The following is an 11,417-nucleotide window of genomic DNA, read 5'->3' on the forward strand; positions in this document are numbered from 1 at the left end:
ACTTGTTAAAATGTAACACATTAAAAACGTTATGAGTACTGGTATGAGTAAAAGTTTTTATGTCAGCTTGGTGGTTGAGTGATTATAGTACTGCTGTACTCGCCTTGTAATTAGAAGGTAGCTGGTTTGATTCTATGTTACTTTGTTTGTATTACCTGTCACTAGTTTGGTATTACTAATTTAATTAATCTTTGTCACAGGTGTACGAGGCTGCTGGGCTGGCCAATGCTGACAGTTTTATCCGACAGTTCCCTGATGGCTACAGTACCATTCTGGGGGAGAGAGGAGTTACCGTGTCTGGGGGCCAGAAACAGAGGATAGCTATCGCCCGCGCTCTACTGAAAATCCCATCCATCCTCATACTAGACGAGGCTACCAGGTCAGTTGCAAGGGAATGACTTGATCGTAAAACATGTTAAAATGTAACATGTAAAAATGTAACATGTGGAAATATAAGAAGTAAAAATGTAACATGTTAAAATGTAACGTGTTAAAATGTAACATTTTAAAATGTAACATGCTTAAATGTAACATGTAAAAATGTAACATGTAAAATTGTAACCTTTTAAAATGTAACATGCTTAAAGGTAACTTGTTAAAATGTAACACATTAAAAACGTTATGAGTACTGGTATGAGTAAAAGTTTTTATGTCAGCTTGATGGTTGAGTGATTATAGTACTGCTGTACTCGCCTTGTAATTAGAAGGTAGCTGGTTTGATTCTATGTTACTTTGTTTGTATTACCTGTCACTAGTTTGGTATTACTAATTTAATTAATCTTTGTCACAGGTGTACGAGGCTGCTGGGCTGGCCAATGCTGACAGTTTTATCCGACAGTTCCCTGATGGCTACAGTACCATTCTGGGGGAGAGAGGAGTTACCGTGTCTGGGGGCCAGAAACAGAGGATAGCTATCGCCCGCGCTCTACTGAAAATCCCATCCATCCTCATACTAGACGAGGCTACCAGGTCAGTTGCAAGGGAAAGACTTGATCATAAAAAATGTTAAAATGTAACATGTAAATATGTAAAATGTAAAAATGTAGACGACGACGACGACGACGACGACGACGACGACGACGACGACGACGACGACGACGACGACGACGACGACGACGACGACGACGACGACGACGACGACGACGACGACGACGACGACGACGACGACGACGACGACGACGACGACGACGACGACGACGACGACGACGACGACGACGACGACGACGACGACGACGACGACGACGACGACGACGACGACGACGACGACGACGACGACGACGACGACGACGACGACGACGACGACGACGACGACGACGACGACGACGACGACGACGACGACGACGACGACGACGACGACGACGACGACGACGACGACGACGACGACGACGACGACGACGACGACGACGACGACGACGACGACGACGACGACGACGACGACGACGACGACGACGACGACGACGACGACGACGACGACGACGACGACGACGACGACGACGACGACGACGACGACGACGACGACGACGACGACGACGACGACGACGACGACGACGACGACGACGACGACGACGACGACGACGACGACGACGACGACGACGACGACGACGACGACGACGACGACGACGACGACGACGACGACGACGACGACGACGACGACGACGACGACGGCGACGACGACGACGGTTTTTATGTCAGCTTGGTGGTTGAGTGATTATAGTACTGCTGTACTCGCCTTGTAATCAGAAGGTAGCTGGTTTGATTCTATGTTACTTTGTTTGTATTACCTGTCACTAGTTTGGTATTACTAATTTAATTAATCTTTGTCACAGGTGTACGAGGCTGCTGGGCTGGCCAATGCTGACAGTTTTATCCGACAGTTCCCTGATGGCTACAGTACCATTCTGGGGGAGAGAGGAGTTACCGTGTCTGGGGGCCAGAAACAGAGGATAGCCCGCGCTCTACTGAAAATCCCATCCATCCTCATACTAGACGAGGCTACCAGGTCAGTTGCAAGGGAAAGACTTGATCATAAAAAATGTTAAAATGTAACATGTAAATATGTAAAATGTAAAAATGTAGACGACGACGACGACGACGACGACGACGACGACGACGACGACGACGACGACGACGACGACGACGACGACGACGACGACGACGACGACGACGACGACGACGACGACGACGACGACGACGACGACGACGACGACGACGACGACGACGACGACGACGACGACGACGACGACGACGACGACGACGACGACGACGACGACGACGACGACGACGACGACGACGACGACGACGCCGACGACGACGACGACGACGACGACGACGACGACGACGACGACGACGACGACGACGACGACGACGACGACGACGACGACGACGACGACGACGACGACGACGACGACGACGACGACGACGACGACGACGACGACGACGACGACGACGACGACGACGACGACGACGACGACGACGACGACGACGACGACGACGACGACGACGACGACGACGACGACGACGACGACGACGACGACGACGACGACGACGACGACGACGACGACGACGACGACGACGACGACGACGACGACGACGACGACGACGACGACGACGACGACGACGACGACGACGACGACGACGACGACGACGACGACGACGACGACGACGACGACGACGACGACGACGACGACGACGACGACGACGACGACGACGACGACGACGACGACGACGACGACGACGACGACGACGACGACGACGACGACGACGACGACGACGACGACGACGACGACGACGACGACGACGACGACGACGACGACGACGACGACGACGACGACGACGACGACGACGACGACGACGACGACGACGACGACGACGACGACGACGACGGTTTTTATGTCAGCTTGGTGGTTGAGTGATTATAGTACTGCTGTACTCGCCTTGTAATCAGAAGGTAGCTGGTTTGATTCTATGTTACTTTGTTTGTATTACCTGTCACTAGTTTGGTATTACTAATTTAATTAATCTTTGTCACAGGTGTACGAGGCTGCTGGGCTGGCCAATGCTGACAGTTTTATCCGACAGTTCCCTGATGGGGGCGATGTCTACTTGTACCGGCGTCTAGTTGTACCTGCTGCATTTTGGTGACAGGCGTCTAGTTGTACCCCGTCCAAAGCTGTAGAGACAACTTGACGATGGTGCGGACGTCTAGTTGTCTCTACGTCTAGTTGTCTCTACGTCTAGTTGTACCTCTAAAAAATCTACAGGTACAACTAGTCGGGAACGTCACCGTCTACTTGTACCTCATACGTCTGCGTCTACTTGTACCTACGACTACTTGTACCTACGACTACGTGTACCTACGACTACTTGTACCTACGACTACTTGTACCTACGACTAGTTGTACCTACGCCCACTTGTACCTACGTCTAGTTGTACCTGCGGCTAGTTGTATCTCCCCTTCAACTTGTCACCGGTTTAAGAGATTTATTTTATTTCTTTAAAAATCATACAATCTTACAACAATTTATTATAAACAACTTGCTACAAAAGCCAGGAAAATTTGGCTTGTCTGCAGCTCATTGAGAAACAGTTTGTTATTAGTCTTTCTTTGCTTTTGTTGACGTTATTTTTAATAAATAATTTATATTACTCCAGAGGTTTAACTCTACTACTAAAGGCAGCAAACATGTTTGTGAATAAATATTGGTTTACCAAGGTAGCTTTGGTCTTGTGTTTGATGATAATGATAATAAAAAGGCTTCCCTGATTCCTAACCAGAGAACACACAAGAATGGCACTTTACAAGACTTTTTATACCAAGCCTTCATAAACTAAGAGTATTTCATAAGTTACGTTGCCTGTGTAGATTTAGACTTAAAATCAGTATAAAATCAAATCTAAGTGTTATTTACGTTTTGTTTGCACTATAATGTAGTGTACCTGTTTCTCGAAATCGACTAATTTTTAAGCTATGTGTATTACCAGGAATTATTTCAAAACTAATAAATAAATAACGTCTTTGTTGGGCAGCGTACATCAGATTATAGATCTGTTTTACATTAAAACTTTTGTCATTCAAGGAGTTTAAAATACTCAACTAAAAGCTTATATTATTAATAAAAAAATCACACTGTTCATAACAGTTTGATATAATCAACATTTTTTTGAAAATGTTTAATACTGTGAGTGAAAGAGTTTTTTTTTTTTTTTAGCAACTACCACAGTACTACGTAAAATCAAAACAATATTTAGGTTGATTGGAGGTCAATCACTTTCTCGCAACTACGCGATAGAGGGCTGACCCAACACCCCAATAACTGGAATGGATTGTTGTGAAAGGAAACTCTAAGAATTTGCAAATGAAGTCCATTCTGAGTAACGTGTGGGGATTAACGGGACATTCTGTACGCTGTTTACAAAATATTTCCTTTGCCTTTCCAAGTACTGAATCTATATGGTTTTGCTTATATTAAACAATAAGTCAAATACGTTGTAGCAGATGTCTTTAGCTGCATTTTACAACAGGTATTTCGTTCACCTTTCTCAGAAATAGCTGTTCATGGCGTGTTCCTGAATCAACAATAAGGTATATTGTGTTATTGTCCTAATAAACACGAGAGACATTCGCCTATCTTTATGGTCGTATTATATAAATAACATTGAACTGATTAATTTAACAAATGATCATTGTTAATTTATTGTAACAATTAGGCTATTTATGTACTGTACATTTATGTTTTACATTTATGTTTGTTTTGTACTGTATTTATGTTTTAGTATATATACTGTTTAAATATTTATTTATTCAATCAATGTCCTGACTAATCAATACACAACCTAAACGATATTAAATAGACATTTAATCATATTGTCATAGCATCTCTTTATAAGAAATCTGTCCGGAGTATGTGCAATTTTGGTTTATTAAACTTATTGGTAAATTGGTGTAAGATTGTTTTAGGTTTATTCGTAATCCGGACGCATACGAAGTTGAAGCTTTTGCTTTGGTATTAACAGTCAAGTAAAATAAATAAATAATTAAAATAAATAAATAATTAAATAATCTTATAAATTTAAGAAAATGGGTTATTCTTTTGGCTCTGCTACCCGACCATTTTTATTATTGAGGTCTCAAATTAAAGGTATGCACGCACAGATTTGCCATCAAGCATCGGCGTATATTTTTCTATTATCTCACTCGGCTTATACGTAAACGAAATTGCTCCCCATGTTTTTCTTATGGGAGTTAAATTTGGTTTTCATGATTTTCTTCGTTAGGCTAAACAAATCATGTTAACAATTTAATTTTTGAGTTGTTCTAATTCTTATAACGTAGTTTTCTAAAGTTATCTGTTGTGGCTGCCTAGAAATAATCGGACGTTTGTTTCTCCTTTGAAAATGTATTGATAATTATAGTAGTGGTAGTTAGTTATGTTACAAGACTATGACAAATTGCCAATTATTGAGTCAACTTGGTCCCCACGCACAGGCTTCGCATATGTGGGCCCTGTCGATTTTCAGAAATTACGTTCATTCTGTATCTATTATTCTTTTGTTATGAATTGCTTTTGATTTTATTTATTTGATTTAATTTTACTATGGTATTTTTCCGGACAAACTCCATTAAACATATAGCACGGGTCGAGGTTAATTTAACAACTTAAAACTAATTCATTCAACAATAGCTTACCTGAAAACTATTTTACTAATATTTGTTTAAAGTTTTACAGAATACACTTACACATGATGCTATTGTATGTTTTTATTTATACATGATATAGGTACTTACAACAAAACTTGTGAATTTTTGTGTTTATTTATACATTTATTGTATGGCAACAACGTAAACTTAAAGATAGGAGCGAGTGTATGCAATTCCAAGATAGAGTTTAGTATTCACCGATCCTACGATAGTTTAAGAGTATATTTCGTACCTAGGGCCGAAAATGACTTTTTTTCAGCTCGGGATCATTTTTAAGTTCGAAACGAAGATGAAATCGGTCCGTGGTACGATTGCTGTTTTTCACCAAACTATACAAAACTGAGAAAATATATCAATAATGTAGGCAAGCATGTTTCTTTACAACCTTTTTATCAGCTCGTGAACATCACAGAGAAAATATCCGCATATCGATGGAAATGTATTTTCCTGTCGATCTACAGAATGCCTTTATAAATTAAAATAGGCTAAAAAGACATAAAAAAAAGAATTACAAATGTTTAAAACTAACATGGGTTTAACGGGTTGCTATGCTGGTGACGAAATAACAACTAATTATGAAAATAAAATCAAAACAAATGGAACATATTCCAATCACATTTATTATTTACAGTGTATGTTAAAAGGAGAAGTATGTGTAGTACATTGCATAGTTTTTGTCGAGTTTTCAACCGCTGGACCTCAACTTCATTGTACACTTCATTGTTCATTGATCACTGGGAAATCCATTGTAAACTATAAGATATGCACACTAATCAATGCAAATACTTTAAGGTTATGTGAAAAAATATTTAAAGGAATCAGCAAAAATAGTAATACATAATTGCTGGGCAGCGGTCTATTGCAATTCATTAGGGATATACTGCTTGTATATTTAATGATATATATATAAATGTTTTAATTAAATAAGCGATTTTCGGTACTAGGGCTGGAACATTTTAATCACAACTATAGCTGCCATTTCGACCCTGGACAGCAATGCGTAGCTTTCAGCCTCCAATTAACGTCTGTAAAACTACTAAAACATCGTATTGCGGTGAAAAATATTTGCCAATCATACTCAATCGACTGCAGTTCCTGATTTAATTAAGGGTATTATTAAAAAGTACTCGTGCAGTAATCAATTAAACAGGGTAACGAATTGAAGGATGGATACAACTAGACTATAAGGACGCAAAATACGCGTAGGTACAACTAGATATCGTAGGGACTACTAGACGGAGGGACCACTAGTCGTAGAGACTACTAGTCGTAGAGACTACTAGTCGTAGGGACAACTGGTCGCATCCGTACAAGCTAGGTGATACTACTTGTCGGTGGGATACACGTCTAGTTGTACCTTCGTCTACTTGTACCTACGTCTAGTTGTACCTCCTTAAAATCTGCAGGTACAACTAGTCGGGTGAGCCACCGTCTACTTGTACCTACGTCTAGTTGTACCTACGACTAGTTGTCCCTAGGCCTCGAGGTACAAGTAGACGGAGGGACAACGAGACGGAGGGACAACGAGACGCGGTCCCCCCTGATGGCTACAGTACCATTCTGGGGGAGAGAGGAGTTACCGTGTCTGGGGGCCAGAAACAGAGGATAGCTATCGCCCGCGCTCTACTGAAAATCCCATCCATCCTCATACTAGACGAGGCTACCAGGTCAGTTGCAAGGGAATGACTTGATCGTAAAACATGTTAAAATGTAACATGTAAAAATGTAACATGTGGAAATATAAGAAGTAAAAATGTAACATGTTAAAATGTAACGTGTTAAAATGTAACATTTTAAAATGTAACATGCTTAAATGTAACGTGTTAAAATGTAACATATTAAAATGTAACATGTAAAAATGTAACTTGTAAAATTGTAACCTTTTAAAATGTAACATGCTTAAAGGTAACTTGTTAAAATGTAACACATTAAAAACGTTATGAGTACTGGTATGAGTAAAAGTTTTTATGTCAGCTTGGTGGTTGAGTGATTATAGTACTGCTGTACTCGCCTTGTAATTAGAAGGTAGCTGGTTTGATTCTATGTTACTTTGTTTGTATTACCTGTCACTAGTTTGGTATTACTAATTTAATTAATCTTTGTCACAGGTGTACGAGGCTGCTGGGCTGGCCAATGCTGACAGTTTTATCCGACAGTTCCCTGATGGCTACAGTACCATTCTGGGGGAGAGAGGAGTTACCGTGTCTGGGGGCCAGAAACAGAGGATAGCTATCGCCCGCGCTCTACTGAAAATCCCATCCATCCTCATACTAGACGAGGCTACCAGGTCAGTTGCAAGGGAATGACTTGATCGTAAAACATGTTAAAATGTAACATGTAAAAATGTAACATGTGGAAATATAAGAAGTAAAAATGTAACATGTTAAAATGTAACGTGTTAAAATGTAACATTTTAAAATGTAACATGCTTAAATGTAACATGTAAAAATGTAACATGTAAAATTGTAACCTTTTAAAATGTAACATGCTTAAAGGTAACTTGTTAAAATGTAACACATTAAAAACGTTATGAGTACTGGTATGAGTAAAAGTTTTTATGTCAGCTTGGTGGTTGAGTGATTATAGTACTGCTGTACTCGCCTTGTAATTAGAAGGTAGCTGGTTTGATTCTATGTTACTTTGTTTGTATTACCTGTCACTAGTTTGGTATTACTAATTTAATTAATCTTTGTCACAGGTGTACGAGGCTGCTGGGCTGGCCAATGCTGACAGTTTTATCCGACAGTTCCCTGATGGCTACAGTACCATTCTGGGGGAGAGAGGAGTTACCGTGTCTGGGGGCCAGAAACAGAGGATAGCTATCGCCCGCGCTCTACTGAAAATCCCATCCATCCTCATACTAGACGAGGCTACCAGGTCAGTTGCAAGGGAATGACTTGATCGTAAAACATGTTAAAATGTAACATGTAAAAATGTAACATGTGGAAATATAAGAAGTAAAAATGTAACATGTTAAAATGTAACGTGTTAAAATGTAACATTTTAAAATGTAACATGCTTAAATGTAACGTGTTAAAATGTAACATATTAAAATGTAACATGTAAAAATGTAACTTGTAAAATTGTAACCTTTTAAAATGTAACATGCTTAAAGGTAACTTGTTAAAATGTAACACATTAAAAACGTTATGAGTACTGGTATGAGTAAAAGTTTTTATGTCAGCTTGGTGGTTGAGTGATTATAGTACTGCTGTACTCGCCTTGTAATTAGAAGGTAGCTGGTTTGATTCTATGTTACTTTGTTTGTATTACCTGTCACTAGTTTGGTATTACTAATTTAATTAATCTTTGTCACAGGTGTACGAGGCTGCTGGGCTGGCCAATGCTGACAGTTTTATCCGACAGTTCCCTGATGGCTACAGTACCATTCTGGGGGAGAGAGGAGTTACCGTGTCTGGGGGCCAGAAACAGAGGATAGCTATCGCCCGCGCTCTACTGAAAATCCCATCCATCCTCATACTAGACGAGGCTACCAGGTCAGTTGCAAGGGAATGACTTGATCGTAAAACATGTTAAAATGTAACATGTAAAAATGTAACATGTGGAAATATAAGAAGTAAAAATGTAACATGTTAAAATGTAACGTGTTAAAATGTAACATTTTAAAATGTAACATGCTTAAATGTAACATGTAAAAATGTAACATGTAAAATTGTAACCTTTTAAAATGTAACATGCTTAAAGGTAACTTGTTAAAATGTAACACATTAAAAACGTTATGAGTACTGGTATGAGTAAAAGTTTTTATGTCAGCTTGGTGGTTGAGTGATTATAGTACTGCTGTACTCGCCTTGTAATTAGAAGGTAGCTGGTTTGATTCTATGTTACTTTGTTTGTATTACCTGTCACTAGTTTGGTATTACTAATTTAATTAATCTTTGTCACAGGTGTACGAGGCTGCTGGGCTGGCCAATGCTGACAGTTTTATCCGACAGTTCCCTGATGGCTACAGTACCATTCTGGGGGAGAGAGGAGTTACCGTGTCTGGGGGCCAGAAACAGAGGATAGCTATCGCCCGCGCTCTACTGAAAATCCCATCCATCCTCATACTAGACGAGGCTACCAGGTCAGTTGCAAGGGAAAGACTTGATCATAAAAAATGTTAAAATGTAACATGTAAATATGTAAAATGTAAAAATGTAGACGACGACGACGACGACGACGACGACGACGACGACGACGACGACGACGACGACGGTTTTTATGTCAGCTTGGTGGTTGAGTGATTATAGTACTGCTGTACTCGCCTTGTAATCAGAAGGTAGCTGGTTTGATTCTATGTTACTTTGTTTGTATTACCTGTCACTAGTTTGGTATTACTAATTTAATTAATCTTTGTCACAGGTGTACGAGGCTGCTGGGCTGGCCAATGCTGACAGTTTTATCCGACAGTTCCCTGATGGCTACAGTACCATTCTGGGGGAGAGAGGAGTTACCGTGTCTGGGGGCCAGAAACAGAGGATAGCTATCGCCCGCGCTCTACTGAAAATCCCATCCATCCTCATACTAGACGAGGCTACCAGGTCAGTTGCAAGGGAAAGACTTGATCATAAAAAATGTTAAAATGTAACATGTAAATATGTAAAATGTAAAAATGTAGACGACGACGACGACGACGACGACGACGACGACGACGACGACGACGACGACGACGACGACGACGACGACGACGACGACGACGACGACGACGACGACGACGACGACGACGACGACGACGACGACGACGACGACGGTTTTTATGTCAGCTTGGTGGTTGAGTGATTATAGTACTGCTGTACTCGCCTTGTAATCAGAAGGTAGCTGGTTTGATTCTATGTTACTTTGTTTGTATTACCTGTCACTAGTTTGGTATTACTAATTTAATTAATCTTTGTCACAGGTGTACGAGGCTGCTGGGCTGGCCAATGCTGACAGTTTTATCCGACAGTTCCCTGATGGCTACAGTACCATTCTGGGGGAGAGAGGAGTTACCGTGTCTGGGGGCCAGAAACAGAGGATAGCTATCGCCCGCGCTCTACTGAAAATCCCATCCATCCTCATACTAGACGAGGCTACCAGGTCAGTTGCAAGGGAATGACTTGATCGTAAAACATGTTAAAATGTAACATGTAAAAATGTAACATGTGGAAATATAAGAAGTAAAAATGTAACATGTTAAAATGTAACGTGTTAAAATGTAACATTTTAAAATGTAACATGCTTAAATGTAACGTGTTAAAATGTAACATATTAAAATGTAACATGTAAAAATGTAACTTGTAAAATTGTAACCTTTTAAAATGTAACATGCTTAAAGGTAACTTGTTAAAATGTAACACATTAAAAACGTTATGAGTACTGGTATGAGTAAAAGTTTTTATGTCAGCTTGGTGGTTGAGTGATTATAGTACTGCTGTACTCGCCTTGTAATTAGAAGGTAGCTGGTTTGATTCTATGTTACTTTGTTTGTATTACCTGTCACTAGTTTGGTATTACTAATTTAATTAATCTTTGTCACAGGTGTACGAGGCTGCTGGGCTGGCCAATGCTGACAGTTTTATCCGACAGTTCCCTGATGGCTACAGTACCATTCTGGGGGAGAGAGGAGTTACCGTGTCTGGGGGCCAGAAACAGAGGATAGCTATCGCCCGCGCTCTACTGAAAATCCCATCCATCCTCATACTAGACGAGGCTACCAGGTCAGTTGCAAGGGAATGA

The sequence above is a fragment of the Macrosteles quadrilineatus genome, unplaced genomic scaffold, assembly GCF_028750875.1.
Source record: "Macrosteles quadrilineatus isolate MER2022 unplaced genomic scaffold, UCM_ALF_1.0 Scaffold_92__1_contigs__length_397533, whole genome shotgun sequence".
NCBI lineage: Eukaryota > Metazoa > Arthropoda > Insecta > Hemiptera > Cicadellidae > Macrosteles > Macrosteles quadrilineatus.